The 16353-nt window shown below is 38.6% G+C and overlaps 1 long non-coding RNA gene across 1 annotated transcript in view; it reads left to right on the top strand.

The window, feature by feature from the left end:
* The window catches only part of LOC116657279, a 94017-nt gene extending 84051 nt beyond the window's left edge, over nt 1–9966 (top strand). Inside the window, exons 2-3 of the long non-coding RNA XR_004312396.1 lie at nt 6677–6776; nt 9872–9966. This is a non-coding gene — a long non-coding RNA (uncharacterized LOC116657279). The remainder of the gene's footprint in view (nt 1–6676; nt 6777–9871) is intronic.
* Nucleotides 9967–16353: the final 6387 nt, after the last annotated feature.

Genomic DNA, 16353 nt, shown 5'->3' with positions numbered 1-16353 from the left:
AAGGGTCTTTGAGCTAAAGCCACTGTCGGAGGAGACCCACATCTCCAGGGAGGGACCTATCTTCGTATCCCTGTGCTCAGTTACTGGTTGAGAGCAGCCTGTCGGAAGGGTGGCTTGTTGCAAACACAGTGATGGATTTCAGAGCACAGAGGCTGGCTTGCCTGGTTCAATGACATTCCTTGGAGTTGGGGGTCTGAGGGCCTTCTCAGTGCTGTCACACGCAGCACAGTCCTCCTTCTTGATGTCTTCAATCTGTGGGGATTGGAGAAGGGCTAAACACTTTCCATTCCTGAGAAGGGTCAAGCTTTTTCAGTGTCTGATCAATACCCTCAATCAGTGAGGAAGAAGGCTATAGTTCTTGAAATGTTTCTCACCACACTGATTAATCCTGGATCGCAGCTTGTGGAATTACAAGAGAAAAGAAGCCCAAATGGAATTTTATAGGAACCAAATGACCCCTAGACCCTCTTGGAAAGACTTGCTGACACAGGATAAATCCCATCCCATCGCTGGCAGAGAGCCTACCTCAGAGGCCATCTGGAGAGGAGGGAAAAGCAGAGCCAAGGTTCTGGCTTCGAGACTCTCTCCTGCTGTGGCCTGGGGCACCTAGAAGCCCATCTCAGGGACTGTCTCTTGCATGTGAGAAGCAGGACTCAATAATCAGTATTCCAGAGGGTCCAGCAAATCTGAACAATCCATGCTACCATGGCTGTTGATCTTTAACTGGAGTTGAACTTTGGCCTTAGTCAATTCCAGAGGGAGGAGCAGGAAATTTTAAATTTTGTCATTGGCTGAACTTTGCAAAAATTGGATTGAGAATGAAAAGCCGTTTCCTGGTACTGCAACCAAGCTGGGCCCTCAGTTAAAGTAGATTAACATGTACACTAAGCACCTCGTCTGTGTCAGAAACTGTATTCAGTGCTGATGAAATAGGGATGAACAGACATAGGTCAGGTACTCAGGGCACTGGCAATGCCATCACATAGTGTGTCCTCTTTTGCTGTCATCTGTGCACCTGCTCTTGTTTGCTAGAAGATGACTTTCCCCAGGCCGGTCAGGGCCCTCACACTTGTAGCACAGAATCTGCACCACTTGTGGATTTGGGCAAGTTACTTAACTTCTACAGCCTTCAGTATCCTATTCTTAAAACTGGGAAGAGCTCTATTTTGCTGGGATGTCCAGAAAACTAAAGATAATCTATGCAAAACCCTTGTCACAGCACTTGGCACATTTCAGAGGCTCTAATTATTATTATAAATACTTTTGTTCTTATAAAATGTTGAAGTAATCTGCCTGAACCTACTCCTATTATAAGAAGTTAAAAGGTTACTTGTCACAAATAACCTCTTAGTCTCTTAACTGCTTGCTTTTAAGTAATTGCCTTAGAAACACAGTGTCTGTGCCAATAGAATTAAGTAGTGTGGATGCCATGCCCCTTGTAAGACTTAAAGTGTAAAATGTGGTGCATCTAATAAATCATGACTACTTCAGTCAGCCCTATTCACAGATCTGACTGTTTCTTCAGACATTTAATTGTTTCTCTCCAAAGTGTTATGACAATCCAAGTAAAACCTTTAAATGGTTCAGTTTGGTCATAATCATTTTCTCCATGTTGCTGAACTGATCTACTAATTAGCTTATTGACTGAATGTATTTCAGTTCTTATTTCTCTGTCATTTGACGTTTTATGAAGGACTCCTTCTTTTTTAGAACATTCTCTTGTCTTGCATATCTGACATTGAGCATTTTTTAGAATTCTGTTTGATCACCTCTGTATACTCATCCTTGAAATATCTGGGACTTTATAGGATCCTGTCAGGCCCCTTCTCTCTCAACACTTTCTAAGGGACATCTCATTAGATTCCTTGGTGTCAAAGATCACCTATATATTGATAGTTTCAAAATTCATATCTTTCCCAAGCATGCTCTGGTGGGCTCCTTACCCATGTATTCTGCAACTTCTCAAGTCATTGGTAATGACTGCTGTGTCTGCTACAGGAACTGGGGCAGGCTTTCCTGACAACCAAACTTTTAAAATGTAATTAGATTAACCTTTCTTATCACTTTCTATGTAAATTATTTGCAGTAATTTACACTGAAAAATTAAAGAGGAGGAAGGTGTTTTGTACTAAGCTATGAAATTCAACCAGAGGGTATTTTCTATGGGATGGTTGGCTTACAAAAATCATCCCAAAATGGTTCAAACAATGTTGCTCTGTAGGTCAAAAACAGGCTTTGAAAAGAGTGGTATTTTTTCTTACCTTTTCAAAAATCTTCTGGTCCACTAGGAAAAAAAAAAGTGAAAGCAGTGAAAGAGATTGGGTCACACCTGCTAAACATGTGTTAATCCCTTGACTATTTTGACATTCTATCAGATTCTATGAATCAGGTTCAAAACACCCTTCTGAGAAAGAGAAACATGATACCATCCAGATTTCCAAACCTTTGATGTGTTACTGGGTAGAAAAATAATTGAACCCTCTAAAAATGTGTTTCTGATAGTTTTGCATTCACACTAGAAATAACAAGTGTGATAGAACTAAATGTGTAGGATTTGATGCTGTTTCAGTTACAGTTACCATCAATAATCCAATTAACATTGTGAACTAGAAAAGCTGCTAATGGTTAAAATTCACGCAGTAAATACCATATTTTCTCACTGAAAATTATACTTGGGAAGATACTTTTATCTTTCTTATCAAATTTTAGTGCAATAAATAAAATCGGTGAATATATGTTGCCATACCCTCCATAGTTGGTTGTGGTAAAGTTCCATTCCATTCATTTCATCACATATTGTCTGAACATTTTTTTATGCAGGATGTAAAGTCAGATTCTAAGTAGGGGAGGGGTACAGATCTCTTCTGAAGAATTTATTAACTATAGAGAGAGATGAAAATTTATAACTAGTCATGGTTGAGTAAACAACAGGGCACAAGGGAAACACACGATACCGTGGGCTTCTGAAGAAGTAGACTCTGTTCCTTTGGTTTCAGAGGTCAGGAGAGTCTGTGTGCAGGTGATGGCATTGAGCTAAAACCTGAATGACAGAGACTAGGGTGTAAGATACTTAAAGTGAAGGGTAGAGGGTGGGCAAAACCACCACCTTGCAATCATTTCCCGGCATCTCCTCCTTTGATTACTTCACTCACCTTGACTGCTTGCAGGGAATCTGAAAACTGAACTTCTTGAAGGAAAGCTCACAAATTAAGACAAAACTAATACCACCCAACTCACAGCATGGCTGGTAAATTGAAATGAATCAATTCATAGGAAATGTCTAGTGTGTAAATAGACAGTTGTGGCTCAGAAAAGGAAAAGGTTCTTTTCTTCTCAGTAATGAGAACTATATCTCATCATTTTCAGTTCCCAAGTTTTTAGAATTGCCACAATACATTGTAGGCACTCACTAATACTTGCTGAATGTGTGAAGTAGTGTTACTCATATACTTGGAATTCTCTTGGACCAATTTGGCATCTTTTATGTCCAACCAGCCGTTTCCAATTCATACTGTCTCCATATTCTACCAGTCCTTCTTCTACAATGCACATTGTATCTAAATTTTCCTTTATCTCCCCACCACCACATTATCCTGGGCCATAGTTGCTTTATATAACAATTGTGGTACATAGTCCCATTGGAAACCACCAAGCCCCTATCTTCTCCCTTTCTTTCTTACTTTGTATCCTGCACATCTGCTGGGAAAATCCTCTTCAGAAATTTCTCTGCATCTCACTCTAGGTCAGTGGTTCTCGAAGTGTCAAGCATCAACACCACCTGGGAACTTGTTAAAAAATACAAATACTGAGTCAGAAACTCTGGGAGGTCAGGCCCTTTAGGTTATTCTGATACACAGTAAAATTTGAGAACCATTGATTTGCATCTTGTTCCCTTATTCTAGGTCCCATCGTGACTTTCTCTGCTTATTGACTTATACCTTAATATCAGAGTCTCTATTGAAGGGCCTGTCCAATGTATTTCAACCTTACTTCGTTCTGTTCTATTATCATCATATAGAATGTCCACACACACTCCTGTTTCAGAGAAGATAATGGTAATCAGTTTACAGTACTTTTATGAGACACTTCTAGGTTTGATGTAGAGAGAGCATTTGGAGAAAAATGGTAAAAGATGAGGCCATTAAGGCATTCAAAGTCCGTATCAGGAAGAATATCATAAACCATGCTAATGGGCTTAAATTTTATCATAAAAACCATGGGAACCATTGAAGAGTTTTAAGCAGGAAAATAATCATGAGTGGATAGAAATTTTTGAAAGACCATCTTAGATGTTATGTGAACCATTAAGCAGGAGGATAGAGGGACACAAACTTAAATGGAATATCCTTGAAAGAGCTCCTCTGAAGAATCTGATGACAAGTCACCATGATATTTCAACTGCTGTCAATGCCCAGGCACCAGCCTAGATGTTGATTTGCAGAGATTAAAAAAGCATGATACATGCTCTTGAATTGGTCACAGGCTTCTTGGCAAATCAGCCATGTAAGCCAATCATTACAACGCAGAAGGAGAGTTGTGTTGATAGGGGCCCAGGAGGGAAGGTATCAGCAAACCACAGTGGGGCTTTTTGGAGGAGATTGATTACATTTTACAGTGAAAGTTAATTTTCTTGACTTTTAAGGTGTACTGAGTTATAATAAGACTCTGAACAATTTTTATGTCAATTATAATGGCATAAATGCCGTGTTGACCTTTCTGATATTCTACAGTGTTATGATGTTCATGCATCTCCTTTCCTGAGAAGGGCTTAAGTTAGGATAGACATTGCATTTGTGTGTCCCTCTTGCGTTGCCACATGGTACGGGATACGCAGCAGGAATTAAACTGCATATTGAGTGTGAATGAAGTAACACATGAATGGCAAACTTACCTTCTGACTTCTAAATGCCTCATGCTGTCTTTTAATAAATATAGATCAAATGGGTTTTCACAAGCAGCTTAGTCCTCAAGGTGCTCAAGTTGGAGAGCGTGGTTAGTGGTTCCCATGCAGCATTTAATGGACCGTAACTCCAAAGCAGGAGCTATTAGCCTAGGCAGGATGTGGGGTTAATTTTTGTTTGTAAAGAATTGAGGGCTCTAAAGTTAGGGTATTACTGTTCTACGGCACATAGTACATGCCTGAAGTTTTCCTAACCTATGTTCCTCGTAGACATGTAGCTTAAGATGGGGGCTCCTGGGTAGATGATTTAATCTGTAAAGTGATAATAGAACAAGAATAAGCAACTGGGAGTGTGGAACAGCCAGTTCAGGGGTAAGTTCTCAGGTTGGAAACTCGATGATCTTCTGAGGAACCATAAAGACTAGACCTCCAGATTTTCCACCTCAAGCGGCATGAGAGGAGAGCATGGGTCCACTAACCCCTACGCCCTACTGGTTAAGAGATTCCCTCAGGCCCTCTGGGCTGTGCATACCGGCGGGCCTGGAAGGTCCTGAAAGGGGCCCCGTGACTGTATGTCAGGAGGAAAGTCAGAGATATGTGTAGATCTGAGGCTATCACTGTACACTAAGTAATGTGAGTTATTACAGCACTAGAGTGAATATAAGAAAGAAGGATGTAAGGTAGGGAAAGAGACGTCTTATACAGTGCATCACATGGTGTTTCATTTGACTTTTAAACAAAACCACTCCTCTGTTTTATACTGCTGCCCTGGAGGTTTTCTTCTATTTTATCCCATCATATTTCTCTCACTTCCTCTGTCTTCCTCTCTCTCATCTCATTTTTATGTTTTTTTCCCTTCTAAACAGAGTTATTATATACCATATAAAATATTGTTTAGAATATTCATCCCATGGTATTTAAAAAATTGGTATACACTGAACTTGTCTTCAGAATATTTAGTTGTATGGAGGTATCATAACTTTTCACATCATTTTCCTAGGAGTAAAATAATTACATTTGTGGGTTTTTTTTTTATATGTAGTACAACATTTCTCACTGACTTTTACTCTTCCTAACCATGTGGGATTCTGCCTGTTTCCTCACAATCTTGGCAACACATAAAAAAAATTATTTTTCAACATAATAGGTTTGTCAGTGACAACAGATTCAGTGGCAGAACCAAGTAATGTTGGTTAAAACTGATTTTATTTATCTCTCAAGTATAAGAAATTTGGAGACAGTCTACATGTTAAGGGTTCCCAGCTCCTAATGGTCCTCTTCATAATTCTAACACGTGGTTTCTCTGCTTGAAGGGAAATTATGGCACAAAAAAGTCTGCTAGAGTGCTCCAGCCATCATTTTGGCATTGCAGATTGGAAGAAGGAGGAAAAACAGGATTCAGTAAAGAACCTCTTCTTGACTTGACTATTTTAGAAACAATCCCAGAAATTCCATATTAAACTTCCAGTTATATCTCATTGGCCAGAACACCAAATGAGTATACTCTGTTGCAAGTGAGATTAGCAACTGCAAATATTTCTGTTTTCTCAATGGCAGTGTGCTCAACTGAAAAGCAAAATCTTATTGGTAGATGGGAAGAGGAGAATAGATTTTGGGGTAGGCAACTAGCAGACCCTGTCACAATAGCAAACAAAGAAACAAGCAAAAAAATTATTACAGTGTGTTACTTGATAGTTTTTTTTTATTATTATTAGTGATGGGAAGCATTTTTTTCATGTTTGGTGGACATTTGATGCTCTTTTGTGTATTTCTCAGGCATGTCTTTTGGCCATTTATCTTATTGGAGAGGAATATGCCATATTCTTGTGAAAAGAACCGGACAACAAAACCAGATTTGAAAGGCAAAAGACTGATGGTGAGCATTTAATTCATTTAAATACAGAGCAAAGACTAAATGTCCTTTGGGAATAGGGTAACTGAGAGAAAATATTAGGAACTCTGATAACATAAAAGTAAGTATGACAAAAACAAAACCTGGAGGTGGATGATAGAGGAAGTTGCAAGAAAGAATGTGCAAATTTCCTTATATATTTTTTAAGTAGTCAGCTAATATCATCTGCCTAATTTAGATACACTTAGCAAGGGAAAAACAAAGTTACAGAGTACATCAGTAGAAGAAATATGAAGAATATGTTAACAATAACAGCAATAATAAATACAAAAGGCTAGAAGGAATACAGGAGGTGATAGGAGATGTCAAGTTCTTTTTTTTTCACTTACCACAAAAGACACTCCATATATGTGTACAAAGATGACTTAGAGAGTTTAATTTACAATAAAAATAAATTTAACCACTTGAGAATTTATAAAGAAACTATAGATCTTCTAAATTATAAGAAGGAAATCACACATAAACACACATACCCCAAGTATCCTAAAAAATATATATCCACATAGCAAAAAGACAGAAAACATTAAAAAAGTTAAACACTGTAGAGACCAATTCTTTTAGCTCAATAGAAAAATGACACACATTTTAATCTACTAAAAGCGTTAAAGGTTCAAATTGCATTAAAAAGTAATGTCCAATATGTATCACATGTAAGAATCATATATAAAACAATGTGACTCAAAAAGGTTACATATAAAAAGATGGACAAGTGCCTACAATAACATAGCAGCAAAGATAATTGAAGGAGGAAGAGAAACTGACATCAGCCTAAGAGTAAAGGAAGTCTTTAAAGCATTTCTTTTAGGTGATACTTTCACATTTTAACTATGGTATTCTAAACTTTTAAAAAGAGAACAACAATAATGGAAAAGTATAGACAAACTTTACTTGGCATATTAAGGTAAGACTTTAAAGATTACATATAAATATATTATCAAGTGTATTTTAAAACTAAAATACACCATGCTCCAAAGGGTGAGTGTGCAAGTGTGATTCATTGTTGTGGTAACACAGAAAGGATGTGGTGGATTGTTTCATCAGGATGCTGGTTTCCTTAGCATGAGCATGTCTATATTGACAGAGGATGAACAGCTAAACTTCTACATATGACACATTCCCTTCAGGAGAGAGACAGACATGACTAACAGTTCTGACATTAGCTAACAAGACCTACGGTTATGAAGACAGCAGTCTTTTACCCAGGTCTCAGCCTAAATGGTGATTTTCTTATGTCATCAGATGTGGAAGCAGCTCTCTGATGCCATGATCCCTGGCAAGGAGGTGCGATACTAGAGCCAGGGGCAGGTCCAGAGGCTTCCTGATTCTCCTGCTTCCTCATGTGCTAAGGCAGCAGCTGCTTTGAACGGTCAGCTCTGTGCCACTCTCCTGGGAAGATCTGGAGGGCCAACCCAAACCTAGACTCCTGGTTTTGAATAGCTTCTGCTTAAAATCATGACGTTGGTTTCTATTATCTACAACTGTACTCTGATTAGTGAAGACAGTAATAAATATAATTCACCATATTAATGTGCCATAAAAGAAAAGAACATAGTATTGTCTACATTAATGCTATAAAAGCATTTTCTTAAAAATGTCTATGTGTGAGCAATAATCAGGTAGAGAAAATAAAAATACAAATTATGCACTTAGCAGTCAAGTATATAAATAATGCTTTTGTATACGCTTAACAAAAATGATTTGTATGAAGAAAATTTTAAAATTCTGCTGAAGTAAACACATACACTTACACACATACACATTTATACCCACAAGAATTAATTAAAATTGTACTTGCGGAAGACATCATTATTTATTAATTTTATTACTTAAAAATTCTCCTGAACTTTCTAATTGTCTGTAGTAGTATATTTTAAAGTTGAATTTCTACCATGCTTCTTATACAAAATAACTTCTGGTTTAACATATTTTAACCTAAAAAATAAACCACAAAAAGGCTAAAATTAAGCATGACTTAATCAACATGTTATCTTTAAGTAGACAAAGTATTCTATGCAGGATTCAGAATACATAAGGTGTATGTACATTAAAATAAGAGTAAAAGTAACCATAAAATCTTCTAACTTTGTATGTTAAAAAATTACAAAAAATCAAAACATAAATCAGAATCTGGGGAATAAATATTTGCAACATTTATTTTACTAAGACTCTCTAAAAATACTACAGAAGTCTACCACAATTAATAAATGAGAAAGTATCTTAAATGCTTTTCAACTAAATAAATTTAAAAAAAATAAACTATGCTAAACAGACTCCTGATTAAAGACACTTAAATGAAAGTAAAAATGAGATAAACTTTTTCATCTGTTCAACTGGCAAGATTTTTGACTTTGATAATATTGATACTGGAAAGATGTGGAATTATTACTTCTCCAGAGGAAATTAAAAAGCTTAGTGCTTGGATTCAGCAATTCCAATTTCTCGATTTGTACCTGGAAAAATTGTCCAAGTTACTGGGACTAGAATGTTTACCTCATCTTTGTTTATGGTATTGCTACAAAACAAAAGAAAAGAAGGACTGGTCAGGTAAAATATATTTTAAAATCTAAATAAATATTACAATAGACTATTCTACAATCATTAAAATACATGAATAGGATATATAAATATATGCTGTATGGAAAGAACTCTAGCTTCTATTACTAAGTGCAATAAACAAAGATGTACTTTATTATCTGTTGCATAAATATAAACAAGTATACATAGGTGCATCAGAAAAATTAGTCTGGGAGGAATTACATAGGCCTGTTATCTTGGTGACTTTGGACCAGTGGTCTTGGAATGGGGAGAACGGCCCTTAGCTTCAATACTTTTATTTTTCTATATTAATTTTCCAAACATGAGCATGACATGTTTTCAGTAGAAAATGTATTATTTTAAATGTGAGATGATAGGCATTTTTGCCTTTTTAAACACTTTATACATAGTTTCAAGTGTCTAATTAGTGGGTACAGAGAGTCAGAAGTATCTAACCTTTCTTGAGAATTTACTCTGTGACTATGAAACAGTTTTCCATGAATTCTCTCCTTAACCTCCACCAGTGTTATGAATCATGTGAGACTGATGCTGCCACCCCATGTGTGAAGCTTCAGAGACTCAGGAATGTCAACAGGACTTGGCTGATGTCACACACAAGGTAGGAAATGGATTTCAACACACAGATTCTCTTGCCATGTTGTGCATCATCCACGTTTTATGTTTCACTTCCTATTAACCATAATGAAAGTATGTTTCCTTCAAACAATGTGTTTCTAATGTTAAAAGGTATTTTAATTTCAAGTATGAATTAATGTTTAATTTTTGCCTGTGAATAGAAATGGAAGATAATATGCCAAGGTGACACTGCCTTAGTGAAAAATGACAATCTATTATTATAGCATGTGTACATGTGATACCTTCTCGTTAACAACTGGCTATGCATAAGTACCAGATGAACTTGACATCTGATACTGATACGACTGGAGAGAAAGGACCTTGTATTGGTCTTAAAGAACACTATTAATAGCTTCCTTAAAGTTTGAAGAGCCTTAATTTCCAAAAATGGGAATACAAACTTGGTCCCAGTCAGAATGCAACAGTCAACAGCCCTCTGATTTTATATTCTGTTCCTCTTCCCTCTGCAAGACCCTTCCCTACCTCTTTATTTGTTACACTGTGTCTCTTTTTCCATTGATGCTTTCCACTTGTACAGCCTCGGAGTCTTTCGAAGGGGCAGTGGCCCAACACAGGGTGATTTGCAACTCCTGTCTGTGGGATTAAAGTCATGCTTTAATTTGAACATGTATCTGAATTCTGTCATAGGGATCATTTGTATTTTGAAACATTCATTCATCCCTATCAGAAGAACTTCAGGGAAAGGGTGACGGGCTCTTATTGGGAACTGGAGCAAAGACATCTGAGGGGACTGAGCGCTTGAGACCCTAAATGCTGCCTTTGTCTCATGAGCAAGTGTTTCCGTTCCAGTCATCTTGTAGCCCCAGCACGATGCTGGAGGATTCAACTGGGCTTGATTAAAAGACTATGAAGGGGGTGGGGACTGAAAATTTCTTGCCCTAACTGTCTCAGTTCTCCTTAGTCCCATGTTTATCTTCTCATTACCACAGTGTCACCTCAAATACCACCTTTTCCAAGAGACTTTTGCCTCACTTGGCAAAAGCACAAAGAGGAACAAGGAACCAGTCTCCCTAAATGCCATTTCAGTGACCTTTCTAACACAAGGCTACTCCTATACTCTCTCTTTTTTTAAATTGAAGTATAGTTGATTTATAATGGTGTGTTAATATCTGGTATACAGCATAGTGATTCAGTTATACATATATATATAATTTACATTTATATACCTTTTCACATTCTTTTTCATTATACGCTATTACCAGGTATTGAATATAGTTCCCTGTTGGGAACTTACTGTTTATATATAGTAGTTAGTATCTGCAAATCCCGATTTATCCCTCCACCCCACTGCCTTTTCCTCCTAGTAACTATAAATTTGTATTCTATATCTGGGAGTCTGTTTCTGTTTTGTGAAGTTCATTTGTGTCATTTTAAGGATTGCATATAAAAGTGGTATCATACGGTATTTTTCTTTCTCTTTCTGGCTTACTTCACTGAGATTCCCATCAAATTCTCCCTTTATGGTTGTTAGTATTTGTTTTATGTATTTAGGTGCTCCTATGTTGGGTGCGTATATGTTAACAAGGGTAATATCCTCTTCTTACATTGCTCTCTCTCTATATATATAATGTAGTGTCCTTCTTTATGGCCTTTGTTTTAAAGTCTATTTTGTCTGATACGAGTATTGCTACTCTCGCTTTCTTGTCATTTCCATTTGCATGAAGTATCTTTTCCCGTCCTCTCATTTTTAATCTATGTGTGTCCTTTCACCCACCCTAAAGTAGGTCTCTTTTAGGTGGCATATTATAGGCTCTTGTTTTATTATCTAATCTGCTGCTCTAGGTCTTTTGATTGGAGCATTTAGTCCACTGACATTTATGGTAATTATTAATAAATGTGTGTTTATTGCCATTTTAAACCTTGTTTTCCAGTTGATTTTGTATTTCTTCTTTGCTCCTTTCTTCTTTTTATTTTTCCTTTTGTGGTTTACTCTCTTGCTCAAAAGTCCCCAGTGCCTCCTGCAGCACCTCGTGTATCTGGGCTTGAATCCTCAACGTGACAGTCAAAATGCTCTCAAGTTGGGCACCTTTCTGTCCTTTCAGTGCCCTGTCCCTCTGGTATCCTGCCGCCACCCTCGGCCCTCAGACACGGTGCTGGAGCCCCTAACACCTAAGTGCATGAAAACGCCTGCTCCACTCGTACCTCACACATCCCTCAGGGCACCTTCCTTTTTCAGTCCTTAAATTAAATTACATTAAAGTGATTTTAAGAATTTATATTATGAGTCATCAGCCACCACTTAATGGTGATACATAATCTCTCCCCCTGGGATGCTCTGGTCCAGTTTCCCTGTGGTGGCTCACAACACAGGTATCACTAGACCATGTCCTGTGGTAACCTGCATAAACATCCTTTCTCCTCTAATATACTGCAAGTTCCTACTTAATTTATGTTCGAATCCCCCTTACTGAGGGCCTTGCACGTGGCTAAAGAAAATACTTGTTCACCTGAAGTGACTGAAGAAATATTGGAGCTCTTTATGTGTACGGAGGACCATACTGAGGACTTCTGCATACAGAAGGCATTCATGTAGGACCCAGACTTTCTGAGATTTTTCTTAGTTTCAAAAATTATGTCTCACTGGCATATCACATATCTTGACTTCTGAATTAAAAATATAGTGACTTCAATATTTTACATTTCTCATCATGTAAAACATAATGCTCGATGTGAGAATATCATTTCTCCCCTGAACGCGTAACAGAATTTTATTGATTTTTTTTTCTGAAATTGTTCTTGATATGTAGTTGCTCCAACTCACATGCATGTCAACACACAAAGGCACAAAAACAGAATTTTGATGTCAGCGCTGTAGATCTGTGGCAAAGGCTGAAATCAATCTGACCTCTCCCTTGACTCTCTCATAGCTCCTTTGCTGCCATCACTTCTCCACAGCAGAGCTGTAGTCCTCTCTCTAACGCCTGCCTCCTGTGCCTGGGGACCCACCTTTCCAGCCCCTGGCATAGCATCCTCAGAACCAGGAAGAGGAAGAAAGTCAAGATGACTATGGTTAATAATAATGGCTTCACTTAAAGGTTTTCCATTCAAACATCTGAGCATCCCACAGAACCCAAGATGTGGTGGAGAGACTCTTTCTTCTCACAAATGTCAAAACTATGAACTTAATGAGGTTGAACACTTCCCACAAACCCATTCCTTAGCACCAGCTATCTTCTGCTAAATAGGGAAGGAGGTGTGTTTTAGTGTCCATCTTCTCCTCTCCCACATCTCCTTCTCTCCGTCCTCCCTGTCAGCGTTCCTGCTGTTCCTCTGATCCCCATCAGCAAGCTCTTTACTTACAGGACTGCAGCACTGAAGCAGCACGCTTTTTAAACCGGAATCTAGGACTCAATACAGAGGAAGGGATCCAGCTAACTCTGCAGAGAGAATCTAATTAGGTGGACGGGATTTGAGAAGCTGGAGTTTTTCTAGGCCACCTGGCTCACCCTTCTGTATAATGGAAGTTGTCACTGGCCCTTTGCTGGCAGCTGAGGCACCAGGATGTGGGTGTCACTTCTCATCTGAATTAAATGCTGCCTCCAGCATGACATTTCAGGCAAACAGGAACTGCTGGGGTACTTGGGCACTGGGGTCTTCACCGAAGGTCCCTTTCCACTCAGAGGCACTGTAATGTGACAGAGGGAGAGCGCTGTCAGCTCAGGATAAGGAAAAACTTCCTAAAACTCAGAACTAGCTGTTACTAGGCAGACTGTTCTGTTGAGTAGTGGGCAAATGGCAAGTAGGTGACACTCCTGGGAAAATTCAGCAGAGAGGTGGCTTGCTGGAGAGATGAAAGGAGGGGCTATTTCAGGGTCATAGGACTTGCTGAGTTACAGCTTTCAGCCTCAGTCTCTCACCCATAAAATGGTGGCTATTATATTAATTCATTGACGTATTCAGGAAGTATTTATTGGAAATCCACTGTATGCCAAGCATTCCGCTAGGGATGGAAGCAGAATGATGAACAAAAGAGGCGAAGTCCTTATCCTCCTGGAGCTTGCATAGTAATGAGGAGAGGTAGAAAGCAAGCCAAGTAGTAAGTGGCTGCCGTGTGGTACTAGTGGTATGAGGATAGAGAATGATAGTGGAAATGCTGCCAGACCTGCAGAATTAAATACAATTTAGTGATATTAACGAAAATTAAATGAGGTGATAGTGACTAATATTTATTTAAGCATTTCTGGGTTCCTGGCACTATGCAAAGCACTGTGCCTTCTGTAAACCACCTATTAATAAGCACCAGTGTTGTCACTTTATAGACACTGCAGCTGAGACTTTGGGTAGCTGTGTAAATTGTCAAGTAAACCTGGCTAGTCAGAGGCGAGGCTGGCAATGGAATTCAGGTGTGAGTTTCTGGCTCATAGGAAGTACTCAATCAATTACATGGCTGTTGATGACATTTGTTAATATTACTATGCTATTGAGCTGTTATGAAGGTTACGTGAAGTTAAAATTTCGTGTGTTTAACAAGTATCGCCTGTGGGGCAAAGCTAGAGGCTGTGACATGTGCAAGGAAGCACAGGACACTGTCTTTGCTTTGTTCTAGCTTCCCGTCTAGTTTATGGGGCTTTGTCTCAGGAAAAAATAGCTTAAAGCAGCATGTGACTCTGGTATATGATAGTTCTAGGCAGCAGAAGTCATTGTTACTATTGGCAGTAGGGGAGGAAAAGGAGGAAGGTAGCAGTGAGATTTAAAAGCATATAGTATTCTGTAAGGATTTTTAGAAAGATTTTGGAACCTAAGTAAATAAAAAATAGCAAGGCCTGGGGCAGCTATAAAAGAATGATAAAGAGGCAACTGTGTCCACAGCAGCTAAAAATTTACAAGGATAAAATAACCGAGTCATGAATAAGTCAGAAGTACACACGTATGTGTGAGACAGAAATGGAGAAGAAAGGAAGGCTGGGTTCTTTAAGTAGTCTTAGCTTATATCTTAGATACACAGCAACAGTTTTAAATATAAATATAAATATATGTATTAAGTAGATAAAAGACTGAAAAGAAATATGTTAATAGATCTGGTGTTAGGTTTATAGGCTATGTTTCTTTTCTTATATAAACCTTAACTTTCTCAGTTTTCTATGATCAGCATGTGATACTTTTAAAACTCAAAAAAAGTTATTATAATGCCTTTAAAAAACTTGTTTCTGAATAGTGGAAGAGAAAGAGCATGGTAGAATTCTCTAGAGAAAGGATTAGAGTTTGGCTTTCTGGTTCTCTTCTCTCTATATCCCAAGACAGCTCCTGGCAGTCCCAGAAAGAACCATCTGGATTTCACATCACTCAGTGATTGGCAGGCGGGAGCCCCCTGAGTGTTGCAGCCTCACAGGCAATTTGATCCATTCTCATTGGGAAGCCTGGGGCTAGGAGGCAATATTTAGAGCAACACAATGATGAAACCAATTTGAAATACCAAGAAAAATTGTTAGTGATGCAGAAAAGCCTCAGTCACTGCTCGCCCCACCTGCAGCCGCTGGGAGACCTGGGCAGATTGAGGTGCTCTGGCAAATTCCTGCAGGAGATCTGGGCCTGCTTCACCCCCAGGACCCCCCACCACAGGACCCAGCAACAAATGGCCCAGGGTAACACTAATGAAAGCCGATTATAAACACAGAATTTCAACAAGAAACAAAACATACACCATTGCTCCGCACTAAGAAGTAAAATAGGTCTGATTTTAAGATCCATTCTTTACATGAGACAGAGCATTTGTGGGAAAAGAAAAGATGCTTATTTTGCTCTGATTTCCCATTGATCCCTGTGTTTTTCTTTTCATCCATCCATCCCTTTGCATGTCAGTTAGTTTTAATTCTGTAACTCTGATCTGAGAAATGGAAACAGCGGGGTCCAAAGTTACAGGAAATGCCTTTGCTTAGTGATCCACGTCCTCTTCCCTCTTTCTCTTTGGAAAGATTCAAGCCATGAGCCTGACTTTTGGGAACTACAGGTCAATTGCTACCTACAGACATGTGCATACTAATGCTCTTCTTCCCTCTCTGTCTCCCTTCATCTCTCAGAGATGACCCCCAGAATATTTCTAAACCTTTACTCATCTGCACTGGATGATTCTTACTTAGGTGAACATGGACATCACCTTCAGCCTCTACTTAATGTCTTACTTCTCTGTATTGTAGATTTCATGGAGAATGTGCAGGGGCCCCCTCCCCTCACCCCTCCTTCAACACAATCTTAGCTGTGAAGTGGCTGTGATCACACAACAATGGGAAGTTGATGTGGGAAGTTTCTTGTCTGTTCCTCTAAAATATAACGTCTTTAGAAATCCCTTTGGGGCTCAGGCTCATCTTTTTTATCCTAACGGGTTCTCTGTCATCGGGTCGGCTTGAAGGCT

The sequence above is a fragment of the Camelus ferus genome, chromosome 17, assembly GCF_009834535.1.
Source record: "Camelus ferus isolate YT-003-E chromosome 17, BCGSAC_Cfer_1.0, whole genome shotgun sequence".
NCBI lineage: Eukaryota > Metazoa > Chordata > Mammalia > Artiodactyla > Camelidae > Camelus > Camelus ferus.
This window is presented reverse-complemented; position numbering and strand designations above follow the sequence as displayed.